Raw genomic sequence first — 12786 nt, forward strand, 5'->3', positions numbered from 1 at the left:
CCGGGCTGGGGATTCGAACCCGCCACCTTAGGTGTGTGTGGCTGGCGCCTTAGCCGGTTGAGCTATAGGCACCGAGCCAGCATTCTTTTCTTTTTTTAGTAATTATTTTATAACACCAGTGCTGCTATTGCTACCTTTAATTTATATGTGTAGAGACCATTTTAAATGAGTGTATTTTAAGACAAACTTGAGATTCTTAAAAATAGGGGGGAAATTTTTTTTAAAGAGGGGAGGAAAAAGAACAGAGAGGAGACTGAATTATTAGGAAAAAGAAGCCAGGGTAAGAAGCAAAATACAATTAGAGTAGACAGAATTAGGAAGAACGTTGAAAGAAAATACAAAAACAAAACAATAAAAAGGAAAACTGCAGAGGAGAGAGATTGCCCTCTTCCCACCCGGAAGCTCCACTCTGCTTTGCTCCCGCCCCACAAGACCTCCCCCACCAAGAGGGCGCCCCTAGTCCCAGTGCTCTCTGGCCCTTCTGAACTGTGCTGTAGACAAATGAATTGCAAGGTTCAATGGTCTGACACTCCCTGCACACAGGTCCTCCAGACAACTTGCTTTCTTTTTTTCTAATGTCACTTATCAGACTGTGCTTGACTTTCATGTAGAAACTTGGGTCCAACAATGAGTGAGACGGAGCAAGCCCAGGTTTCAGCAGTTGTGTATTTCTGGGAATGAATACTGAGATTTGTGCTCTGGCATTTCTCATATTTATGAATGACAGATTTCACCATCCTGACAAAAAACTGATAACATAGTTTGCTGTGATTAGTTAAGATGCATGAACCTTGGCAGAGAAACTTTGGTTTTACTTCCTTCTCCATAACTTACTAGCCATGTGATCTTGGGAAAGCTCATTAACCTCTTGGAGCTGTTTCCCCACCTTAAAATGGCTGTATTTAAGGAGACCAGTGAGAATTAAATGACATACTAAATATTATGGCTGTAAAGTGGCTTATTCCATATCTAGCACCTGGTAGCTTCTCAGTAAGTGGTAGCTTTTGTTACCTCCTTCCAAAGAGAAAAATATCGTTAGGGGCTCTGTTCCCTTGTGATACCAGAAACCAAGAGAATGGCTCACACCTGTAATCCCAGCACTCTGGGAGGCTCAGGCAGGTGGGTTGCCTGAGCTCACGGGTTTGAGACCAGCCTGAGCCAGAGCAAGACCTTGTCTCTAAAAATAGCCAGGTATTGTGGCAGGCACCTATAGTCCCAGCTACTAGGGAGGCTGAGGCAAGAGTTTAAGATTGCTGTGAGCTGGGATGGGGTACCACAGTACACTACAGAGGGCTAAAAAAAAAAAAAGAAAGAAAAGAAACCAGGGGATGATAGTCTTAGGATATTTTTTTTTTTTTTTTTTTTTTTTTTTTTTTGCAGTTTTTAGCTGAGCCTGGGTTTGAACCTGCCACCTCTGGCATATGGGGCCGGAGCCTTACACCTTTGAGCCACAGGCACCACCCCTCTTAGGATAATCTTTATCCCTTCCCCCAGCCTCTGCCTCTATGCTGAAGATGGCTGCAATTTCCATGGTCTCTGCTCTGGAATGAGAAATTCTGCAGGCAGAGTCACACACCCTGCGCCTGCTCCTCTGTCCTGCCATTTGCCTCCCACCTCCCCTGTGAGAGGTGATATCCTCAGTAGGACTCACACCCCATTTGCCAGGAGGACCCCTGGAACTCTGGGACTCTTGTTAACCTTAGAAAATTTGCAGAGTGTTCATGTATAAACGTTCCACATGACTGATTTCTGTGACTTGGAACCTGCTTTCTCTGACCCTCACCCCACTCAGAGGAAGACACCGGTATTGCTCATTAACCACTGTGTTTTGTTGTGTGTGTGGGGCTTTTGTTTGTTTGTTGTTTGTTGAGACAAGGTCATCTCTCCTGGGCAAGAGTGGCAGGATCATAGTTCACTGCAACCTCAAATTTCTGGGCTCAAGAGATTCTCTTGCCTCACCTTCCTGAGCAGCTAGGACTATAGGCACACGTCACATGCCCTGCAAATTTTTGTATTGTTTGGTAGAGATGGGCTGATCTCAAACTCTGGCCTCAAGGAGTCCTTTGCCTTGGCCTCCTAAAGTGCTAGGATTGGCAGGCATGAGCCACCACACTCAGCCTCTTCAGCCACTCCTAGTGTCTGCTGTGCCTGGCAGAGTACTCAAAAAGCAACTGTTCAAAAACCACTCCCTCTGATGCCCCATGACATTTGAGGGTGGCAAGCATTGCAGTCCAGGGGTCAAGGGAAGCTAGGATGAGTATTTCCTGGTGGAAGTTTCTGAGCTAGCTTGAGTCACTCAACATATTTCATTATCTTTTTTTTTTTGAGACAGAGCCTCAAGCTATCCCCTTGGGTAGAGTGCCGTGGTTTCACAGCTCACAGCAACCTCCAACTCCTGGGCTCAAGCAAGTCTCCTGCCCCAGCCTCCCAAGTAGCTGGGACTACAGGCACCCACCACAACGCCCAGCTATGTTTTGGTTGCAGCTGTTGTTTGGCAGGTCTGGGTTGGATTCGAACCCGCCACCTCCGGTGTATGTGGCTGGTGCCTTAGCCACTTGAGCCACAGGCACCGAGCCATATTTCATTATTTTATAGGCACATGGAAAGTAAGAACTTGGGAGAGAGGCAGAGAGCATCTTCCTCCTCATTTTTCAAAAGAGGGAACAGTCTAAGTCTATTTTATACATCTGTTGACTATTTTATACCCAATGGAAACAAAAGGATAAATAGTACAGCAATCTACTACTGTAGGTTGTGGCAATCTACAGAGCAATGGCGGCTTTCTAAGGCCCAGAAGACTGAGCTTTGAAGTTCTCCTAAGCCCCTAAGAAGACAATTGTTGTCAGTTAAAGGTGCAAATCATTAGGCATTAAGACAGAGAAGAAAATAATTTAGCCTAATTATTTCCTAAGTATACTAGGAAACAATTAAAGATGTGTAAAATCTTTCTAATTACCCAAAGGAAACTTATAATAGCCAAAAGTTTCACCTACTGACCACAAATTTAGAAATCTAAAAACTAGACAATTATCTAAATACACTTGTGGAAGGCAGAATCATGGGCCTCCAAAGTAGGCCAGGTCTTAGTGTCTGGAGCCCGTGAATGTTACCACGACAAAAGGGACTTGCAGATATGATTAAGTAAGGATCCTGAGACACGGGGATAATCCTAGATTGTCTAAGTGGGCCGGTGTAATCACAGGGACGTTAAAAGTGGAACAAAGAGCAGAAGAGTCAGATGCCCTGACGGGAGCGCAAAGTCGTTGTGTAATTACGGGCTCGGGCTGAAGCCAAAGAATACGGGCGCCCTCTAGAGGCCAAAGAGGGAAAGGAACCGGATTCTCCCCGGGAGCCTCCGGGAGGGCAGCCCTGCCGACAGCTAATTTCAGCGCCCTGACACCCATTTCAAACTTCCGACCTCCAGAACTGTAAAACAATAAGTTTATGTTGCTCGAAGGACATTGCGTTTGTGGTAATTGTTACAGCAGCAATGGGAAACTATTGCACACTCTTGGCTATTTCAAGTTAATGTGCAGTTTTGTTGAGAGCGTACTGATCGAAATCGTCTCCAGAGTGTTCCCTTTATCTGTAGTCAATGGATACTATAAGGTGACTTCAAAAGAAGCAGAAGAAAAAAAATTGAGACATAATGGAAAGAAGAGTTACTACAGTCTAGTTGGAAGGATTAAATCCACAAGCTTTATGAAACACACATGTATGGCTACAACAGTTCCATATAAAGGCACAAAAAAGGAGGAATAAAAGGCCACAAGGAACCTGGTGTTAACTCCTAACACAGTTCTACACCCACTGGTAAGATGTGACAGTTTCCAGGAGACTATGAACTTTTTTTTTTTTTTTTTTTTGCAATTGAGGTTTTTGGCCAGGGTGGGGTTTAACCCACCACCTCCAGTATATGGGGCCGGGGCCCTAGTCCTTGAGCCACAAGCACCACCGACTATGAACTATTTTTAAAGCGCACCTCTCCTCATGTAGAACATCAGTCTTACATGCTCTTCTCAATATTTATCAAGCTTTTTATCTAAAGTACATATAAGTCCCCAGGTGTCTCTGTGTGTGTCAGGTCAGGTTACCGGGAGCTATATAACGGTTCTGTACCGCTCTCCTCTGTGGGGGCTCCTCCATTCTCCTTGAATTTCCGTCACTGAATTTTGGTGCCATCAGCTTATACTGAAAGACGTTACAGGGTAGAGCCCTGTGAGACCTTTTGTTGTCTGTACAGTAAGGATTCATTAAACATGTTATTCATTGTGTTACATGGTATCCCCTCCATGAGAAGCCCTATATAAATCTATGTCTTAAGGTATCAGTACCAGAAATAGATTAAGTTGTTTCTAAACCAAGGGCTGTTTTTCTTTTTAGCTCTTATAGGAATAAAATATACATAATATTACACATCTGTCAAAAACCATGGAACTATGCAACACAAAGAATGAATGTAAGTGATGGACTTTACTTAATCTGTGTATTATTTCTGGCTCATCACCTGCAACACACATCCCACACTAATGCATGATGCTGGTAAGAAGCTGTAGGGAAGTGGGGTGTATGGTAATTCTCTGTACTTTCTCTGTGAAAGTAAAGCTTCTCTAAAAAATAAATTCTATTAATTTTTTTAACGGCTCCGCGCCTATAGCTCAACCGGCTAAGGCGCCAGCCACATACACCTAAGGTGGCGGGTTCGAATCCCCAGCCCGGATCCACCAAACAACAATGATGGCTGCAACCAAAAAATAGCCGGGCGTTGTGGCGGGCGCCTGTGGTCCCAGCTACTTGGGAGGCGGAGGCAGGAGACTCACTTGAGCCCAGGAGTTGGAGGTTGCTGTGAGCTGTAATGCCACGGCACTCTACCCAGGGAGACAGCTTGAGGCTCTGTCTCAAAAAAAAAAAAAAAATTTTTAACAGGTGGAGGTCTTGCTATGTTGCCCAGGCTGGAGTCCAGTAAGCTATTCACTGGCACAATCATTATACACTATTGCCTCAAATTCCTGGCCTCAAATGATCCTCCTGCCTCAGGCTCTCAAGTCACAGGAATGCACCACTGCACTCAGCTAAAGTCTATTCATTTAAACATATACAAGGTTGTACAATCAAGTTCACAAACCCGAAAAAGTGCCACATACCTCACTGCTGAATATCCCTATGGTCACCTTCAAAATACTCCCCTTGGGAAGCTGTGCACTGGTGCCAGTGCCTACTCCACCCTTCAAGGTGATTTTGGAACTCTTTTTGGGAATGGCCATCAGAGCTGTCATTGTATGAGGTCTGACAATGAAGTTCACCAGCCCATTCTAGAAGGGTGAACTAGGTGCAGGTGTCAGTGCACAGCTTCCCAAGGGGAGCACCTCCAAGGTGTCCATAGTGATATTCAGCACTGAGATATGTAGCACTTTTTCTAGGATGGCTTAGGGAACTTAATTGTCTGACCTCATATCAATATAATACATATATGCAGCAAAGTATATCTGTAGTGTAGGGATTTCTGGGAAGATATGCATCGATATTTAATCTTTTTGAATCCTCACATAAAAACAGACAACTTGTTATGGTCCACGTGTTTGTGTTCCCCCAAAATTCTGGGGCCCATGGGAGGTGATTAGGTCATGAAGCCTCTTCACTCATGAATGAGATTAGTTTCCTTACAAAAGAGCCTGTTTGCTCCTTTCCACTGCATGAGGGCATACAGAAGTCAACATCTACAACAGTGATTTTCAGCTGGTATGCCATGCACATCAGTGTGCCATGAGAGGATCTCAAGCGTGCCAAGAAAAAAAAATTTTTTTGAGACAGAGTCTTACTATGTCATCCTCAGTAGAGTGCTGTAGCATCACAGCTCACAGCAAACTCAAACTCTTGGGGTTAAGCAATTCCCTTGCCTCAGCCTCCCAAATTGCTGGGACTACAGATGCCTGCCACAACACACTGCTATTTTTTGGTTGCAGTTGTCATTGTTATTTAGCAGACCCGGGCCAGCCCCAAACCGGACAGCCTTAGTGTATGTGGCTGGCGCCCTACTTACTGAGCTATGGGCACTGAGCCCCAAGAAAATCTTTAAAGGTCATTAATCAAATTATTTTCAAAAGGGGTTCAAAGCAGCTCAGTGCCCATAGCTCAGCAGTTAGGGCACTGGCCACATACACCAATGCAGGCAGGTTTGAATCTGGGCCGGGCCTGCTAAACAAAAATCATAACTGCAACAAAAAAAAAGCTGGGTGTTGTGGCGGGAGCCTGTAGTCCCAGCTACTTGGGAAACTGAGGCACAAGAATCACTTAAGCCCAAGAGTTAGAAGTTGCTGTGAGCTGTTACGCCACAGCACTCTACTGAGGGCAACCTAGTGAGACTCTGTCTCAAAAAAAAAAAAAGAAGTTCAAAGCACAGTAAGTATATATGTCTATTTTTTTTGATCAACCTAATTTAAGTGTGCCATGGAGGTTTGACTATAGGTTCAAGTGTGCTGTTAAAAAAAAAGAAAAAAAAAGGCTTAAAAATGCTAATTGCTGAGAACAGGCCCTCGTCAGATGTTGAACCTGCTGGTGTCTTAGATGTCACTAGACAATAAAACCCAAACCCTATAGACATTTACAATCAAAGTAAATAATAAAGTATTCCATGAACGCCAAACACAAGCAAGTGGTAACAAACTAGCGTCAGTGTGAAAGGAGCAAGAAGAAATAAGTGGGAACCGAGTCTGACAGACCCAAGGACCTCAAATGAACAGGAATGGAAGACACAGCAAAAGAGAAGAGATTTGCTCTCCTGACAGGAGGAAGGGCAAGAAGCCCTCCGTAAGGATTGAGAGCTGGGAGAGTCTGGCCCTGTGAACTCTCAAAACTCATCTGCCAGGGCCCCCTTCCAAGATGGGGCTCGAGGCTGGGGAGATACTACAGGGAGGGGAATCCAAAGTGAGCAGGACAGGGGCAAAAGAAACGAGGCAGAGAGAAGACCCTGATCAGAGTCAGGGAGAGCAAGCCGGGGTCTCAGCCGGAGAAAAGCAGCCCAGAGGCTCCTTTCACGGCTTCCCTATTATAAAAAGCTATTGGCCTCCATATTTTTATGACACTGCACCAAAGTAGCAGGCTGGGGAGTCTGAGAAGTTAGAAGAGTTTTTTTGTCACATTCTAAAAAGTTTAGGAAAACTGCTTTTACACAAAAATGAGCAACAGGAAAAGATTTAGGTTGAATCCTCACCAAGCTATTATAATAATAATTTTTTTAAAAGAGATACAAAACAGAATATCCCTTCTACAAGAAAACATGCCAGAAAGACACAAAAACAGATAAAGCCATAACCTATTATTTCAGAGGTACAATATAAATCTAAGTATACAGCCCAATGGGTTTACACAGGTTGATATATCCATGGAGCCACCACCCATTTTAAGAAGTGGAACATCACCAGCTTCCATGCAGGCCCTGTCATACCCTCTCAATGACACAGCCACCACCCCAAAGTAAACACCATTTTGACTTCTATCATTCTGGGTCATAGAAATAAAATTTAAATGGACCCTCATCTGTCTGGATTTTTTCACTCAGTGTTAAATGTTTGTGAAGCATAGCCTGTTCGTAGTTACAGTTAAGAGATTGTGTGAGTTCACCACAATTTATCCATTCCGCTGCTGACGGGTATTCGGGTTGCTGCCACGTCTGCCCTTTGATAAAAGAAGCTACTGTGGACAATACCCTCATTGTCCTTTTCACTCAGTTATGTTGGGCACACACCTAGGAGTGCGATTGTAGGGTCATAGGGAATGCACAGTGCCCCTTATCAGATGCTTACAAATAGATTTCCTGGATGGTTTTATCAATTTACACTCTCATAAGCGGAGTATGAGAATTCGAGTTACTCCACACTTTTACCAAAACTTGGTACTGTCAGTTTTTTAAAATGGCTATTCTGATGAGTGGGCATTGGTTAATCTGCACTTCCCAAGAGACTAATAAAGCTGGGTGCCTCTCATTTTCTTACTGGCCACTTGGATACCCTTATCTCGATGTGCCTGGTCAAGTCCTGATATCCAATGTATTTTTCCCAAGGCAACAAGAAGTGTCAACAACTGCATAGATTCCTTCTTGTTCAGCTCATAGGTGTTATCCAGAATAAATGACAAAGTTTATAATTTGGAAAAGAAGCAGTTTATTTCTCATAAAGGGCTTAGAGCCTGTGGTGGCCATTCAGGCAAGCTAGGAACCAGGGCTCCCCGTGACAAGCCAGAAACAAGAGCTCCGAGAGAGAGACAAAGGGAACAGGATTTCATACTGAGCCACATGGCTAAATATACATATTTTAAAAGATAAAGAAGAATCAGGAATTATATATATATATATGTATGTATGTATGTATATATACATATATATAGTTGTATGTGGAGATACATGATCAAATAATAGATATACGATAGTTTTCCTTCAGAAACATAATTTTTTCTATCTACACTCACCCCCTTTTCTATCAAAGATAATCAAAGCAAGACTAATTTTGTGGAGTACCAGCTACGAGGTGACAAGGCCCTCACGGCCTGGAGAGATGTTCAAGGAACAACCCCAACTGCTTCTCCTTGAATAACAGCATTGTTTTCTCCTCTGCCAGAAGTCAGGTAGCCCCTGCATACTTTCCTTTTTATGGTGTTTTTCATTTGTTTGTATGTTTCTTTTGAGACAGAGTCTCACTGTCACCCTCAGTAGAGTGCTGTGGCGTCATCTCACAGCAACCTCAAACTCTTGGGCTTAAGTGATTCTCTTGCCCTCTCAAGTAGTACAGGCATTCACCACAATGCCCAATGTTCTTATTTTTTAAAGAACAGGGTCTCGCTCTTGCTCAGGCTGGTCTCAAACCTGTGAGCTCAGGGCAATCCACCTACCTTATCCTGGCATGTGCTGGGATTATAGGCGTGAGCCACCTCGACTGGCTTTTCTTTTTATCTTTTGCCAGAAAGCACTTAGCTGTTCTTTCCTAAAGTTAATTTTTACTTCCTATACTAGATTCACCTCAATTTCTCTCTAGTAAGAAATTTTGTTTAAATAAGTGACCTTGTTTAGATACTACCTAACAAAGCTGGTTTCACAGTTCAATGCTGGCTGCAGTCTCAGCGGCTTTAGTCCTTCTGATCCCATCTTTGTCTCTTGTGTACTTTATTTCCCATTCCCACTCTGGTTGATTCTCTTTCGCATTGGTTGGCAAAATAATTTGTTTGCTAAATAAATTTAGTCTCATTAAATTTGATCTTTATATACTTTCTTCTCTGTATTAAAAAAAGAAAAAGCCAGGTGTGGTGGCTCATGACTATAATGCCAGCACTCTGAGAGGCCAAAGCAATTAAATTGCTTGAGCTCAGGAATTCTACACCAACCTGAGCCAGAGCAAGACCCTGTCTCTAAAAATAGCCGGATGTTGTGGCGGGCACATGTAGTCCCAGCTACTTGGGAGGCTGAGGCAAGAGGATTGCTTAAGTCCAAGAGTTTAAGGTTGCTGTGGGCAAGAAAAGACCACCAGACAAATAATCGTTAGAATGCCAATAAGGAGCCTTTATTAGACCAGCTGGCTGGCTGTCTCCACAAGTGTTTGAGAGATCAGGGAAGAGCAGCAGCGACCAGGGCTAAGGCACAGCTTTTTTTTTTTTTTTACACAGAGCCTCAAGCTGTCCCCCTGGGTAGAGTGCCGTAGCATTACAGCTCACAGCAACCTCCAACTCCTGGGCTCAAGCGAGTCTCCTGCCTCAGCCTCCCAAGTAGCTGGGACCACAGGCGCCCGCCACAATGCCCGGCCATTTTTTTTTTGGTTGCAGCTGTCATTGTTGTTTGGCGGGTCCGGGCTGGGGATTCGAACCCGCCACCTTAGGTGTACATGGCTGGCGCCTTAGCCGGTTGAGCTATAGGCGCCGAGCCTAAGGCACAGCTTTTATCAGTTGGATGACGCAGTAAGCAAGCTGCTGGACTCCACAACCAGCACATATAGCATGGCACTTGCGGTTACTTGGTTAAGCAAAATAATAGTTAAGCAAAAACATTTTAACATCAATGAGATCAGCATGACCTTATCCTGCCTGTGTGTATACTATGAAGTCAGCAAGGCCTTATCTTATATGTGTTCTTCAAGGCCTCATCCCATGTGTCCCCTGCTCAGCCTCCCCTCCCACTGCTGTTTCCTGGGAAACTAGAATGAGGCCCCTGGCCCACCAGGCCACCATCTCACTGTGACGTCACAGCACTCTAACCATGGTTGACAAAGTGAGACTCTGTAAAAGAAAGGAAGGAAGGAAGAAACTATTTTTTTTAATTCTTTCTTCATCTTCGACTCCTGCTGTCCCTCCTTATAGCAAGGTCTCTAAAAAGTGGCCAGTCTACTCCTGTTTGCATCTGTCTGTGTGCCACTCACTCCTCCAGTCTCACCTCTCCACCTCAACAGCTGTATGTTCCATGTCCATAGATTAAGGGACATTTTCAGGTCTTTCTCTTAAGTTCCAAACTTCTCTCCATCTCTACAGGTACCACCAACATAATGTATTTAAAACAGAACTCATGGCTTGGAGCCTGTGGCTCAAGCGGCTAAGGTGCCAGCCACGTACACCTAAGGTGGTGGATTCAAATCCCCAGCCCGGGCCCGCCAAACAACAATGATGGCTGCAACTAAAAAATGGCCAGGCGTTGTGGCGGGTGCCTGTAGTCCCAGCTACTTGGGAGGTTGAGGCAGAAGACTCGCTTGAGCCCAGCAGTTGGAGGTTGCTGTGAGCAGTGAAGCCATAGCACTCTACCCAGGGGGATAGCTTGAGGCTCTGTCTCAAAAAAAAAAAAAAACAGAACTCATTTTTCTTCCCTCTGCCCCCAAACATACTCCTGCTTTTCCCATCCAAACAGTACCTTCTGCTATTCCCCATCCAAGCCCAGAAACCGAGAAGACTGCTGCTCCTCACTTCCCAGGCCCAGGGCCTCATTCCCTTCGATTCACCCACTCTACAGAGCACCAAGTGCATCCTTGACTTCAGTGCAGTGTCCTCATAGCCTCTATCATGATCCTCCTAAAATAGAAACCAGATGATGGCAGTCCTGCTACAGCCCTCCTGTGGCTCCCCAGGGCCTCTAGAGCAATCCCCAGAACAGCAGTCTGGGAGTATGTGGTCCCTTGGACTGTCAAGCCCCCACGTGCTGCTCCAGCCTCTCCAGCCTCATCTCTCACCATGTTCCCCTCCTAATAGATGTCCAGACCCCACAGAAGCCATAAACTGGCCAAGTGAATCCATGTTGTGCTTTGACATGGAACCTGGAGTATTAGTTAAGACAATTCCTATTCACCCCTCAAAATTTAGCCCTTACTTCACCTGCTCAAGGATTTAGTAATTCACACAGTTCCCTTATTAACCTACTATAGTGGTCTTTTTGAGACACTCAAGCAATCTGGATTATTGTAAATTTTAAATGATTTTACATACTACTAAAGAAAGTGTGGCCTGGCTCAGCACCCGTAGCTCAGTGGTCAGGGTGGTGGCCACATATACCGAGGCTGGCAGGTTCGAATCTGGCCCAGGCCTGCTAAACAAAAATGACAACTGCAACAAGAAAAAAAAAATATCCAGGCATTGTGGCAGGCTCCTGTAGTTGCAGCTACTTGGGAGGCTGAGGCAAGAGAATTGTTTAAGCCCAAGAGTTTGAGGTTGCTGTGAGCTGTGATGTGACCCCACGGCACTCTACCAAGGGTGACATAGTGCGACTCTGTTTCAAAAAAATGGGGGAAAAAAGAAAGAAAGAAAGAAAGTGTGGCCTATGGTAGTCCCATAACCACAGAAGTGGATTTGTTTCTTTAGTCACATGTCAATGACTTAAAATCTGTACTGAGCTAAGTATTTATAAAGGATGTTTTTTGTTATTCACAGCATACCAACACAAAAAGAAGCATTCTTGAGTTAGAATTTTGTAAAGAATGCTGCTTATCCAATTCATCTCACCCCACTCATTACCAGAATCTTCATGTAACTGCTTGGTTGGTCCATCAATCCAGGGTCTTTATATAACAAATCCTACTCTGAACTCAACAGATGCAATGTTGAGAAAGACCAAGCCAGCACTTTGTAATGAGAATGATACTGCAGAACTTTCTTAGGAATGCATCATAACCCTACATTTGATGATGGCATGGGAACTTGCAATTTTCTCCAGATGTTTCTGTATAAAATAGAGATAATAATGGTTATATCACATGATTACCATTAATTATGATGAGTAAGTGACAAGAGCTGTGAACTAGAGACATAAAGTTAAGAGTCATCAGCACACAGATAATATTTAAAATCATGAGAATTGATGAGATAACCTAGAAAGAAAGGGTTGAGAGAGAAAAGAAGATCCCAGCCCTCTTTCCAAATGTACCTCACTCATTTGTTCATTACAACTATTTTTGAATACCTATAGTCTGTCAGTTACTGTGTTCAGCACAAGGGATGCTTGAGTAAGCCAAGGAACCATGGAAAAAGCTTATAAGTCTCCTGAGGCAAAACACAAATATATATAGTAGAACCTCTGTAATCTGACCACTCAAGGGACTGAAACAAACTGGTCAACATACAGAGTTATTATGTCAGCATAAGGAACTGGGCCTACTGTACGGACACATACATGTGGTGTATGGCCAGTCTGTGAAAATTAGGTCAACTTTAGGAGGTGGTCATGTATGGAAATTCTACTGTATTTAATCACAAACTATGACAATTGCTTTCATAAGCACAAGAAAAGTTTTAGTTACTGTGGGACAGGTTTTTTTTTTTTTTTTTTTT

Source organism: Otolemur garnettii, unplaced genomic scaffold (genome assembly GCF_000181295.1).
Source record: "Otolemur garnettii isolate 467f Iridium unplaced genomic scaffold, OtoGar3 scaffold00174, whole genome shotgun sequence".
Classification (NCBI taxonomy): Eukaryota; Metazoa; Chordata; class Mammalia; order Primates; family Galagidae; genus Otolemur; species Otolemur garnettii.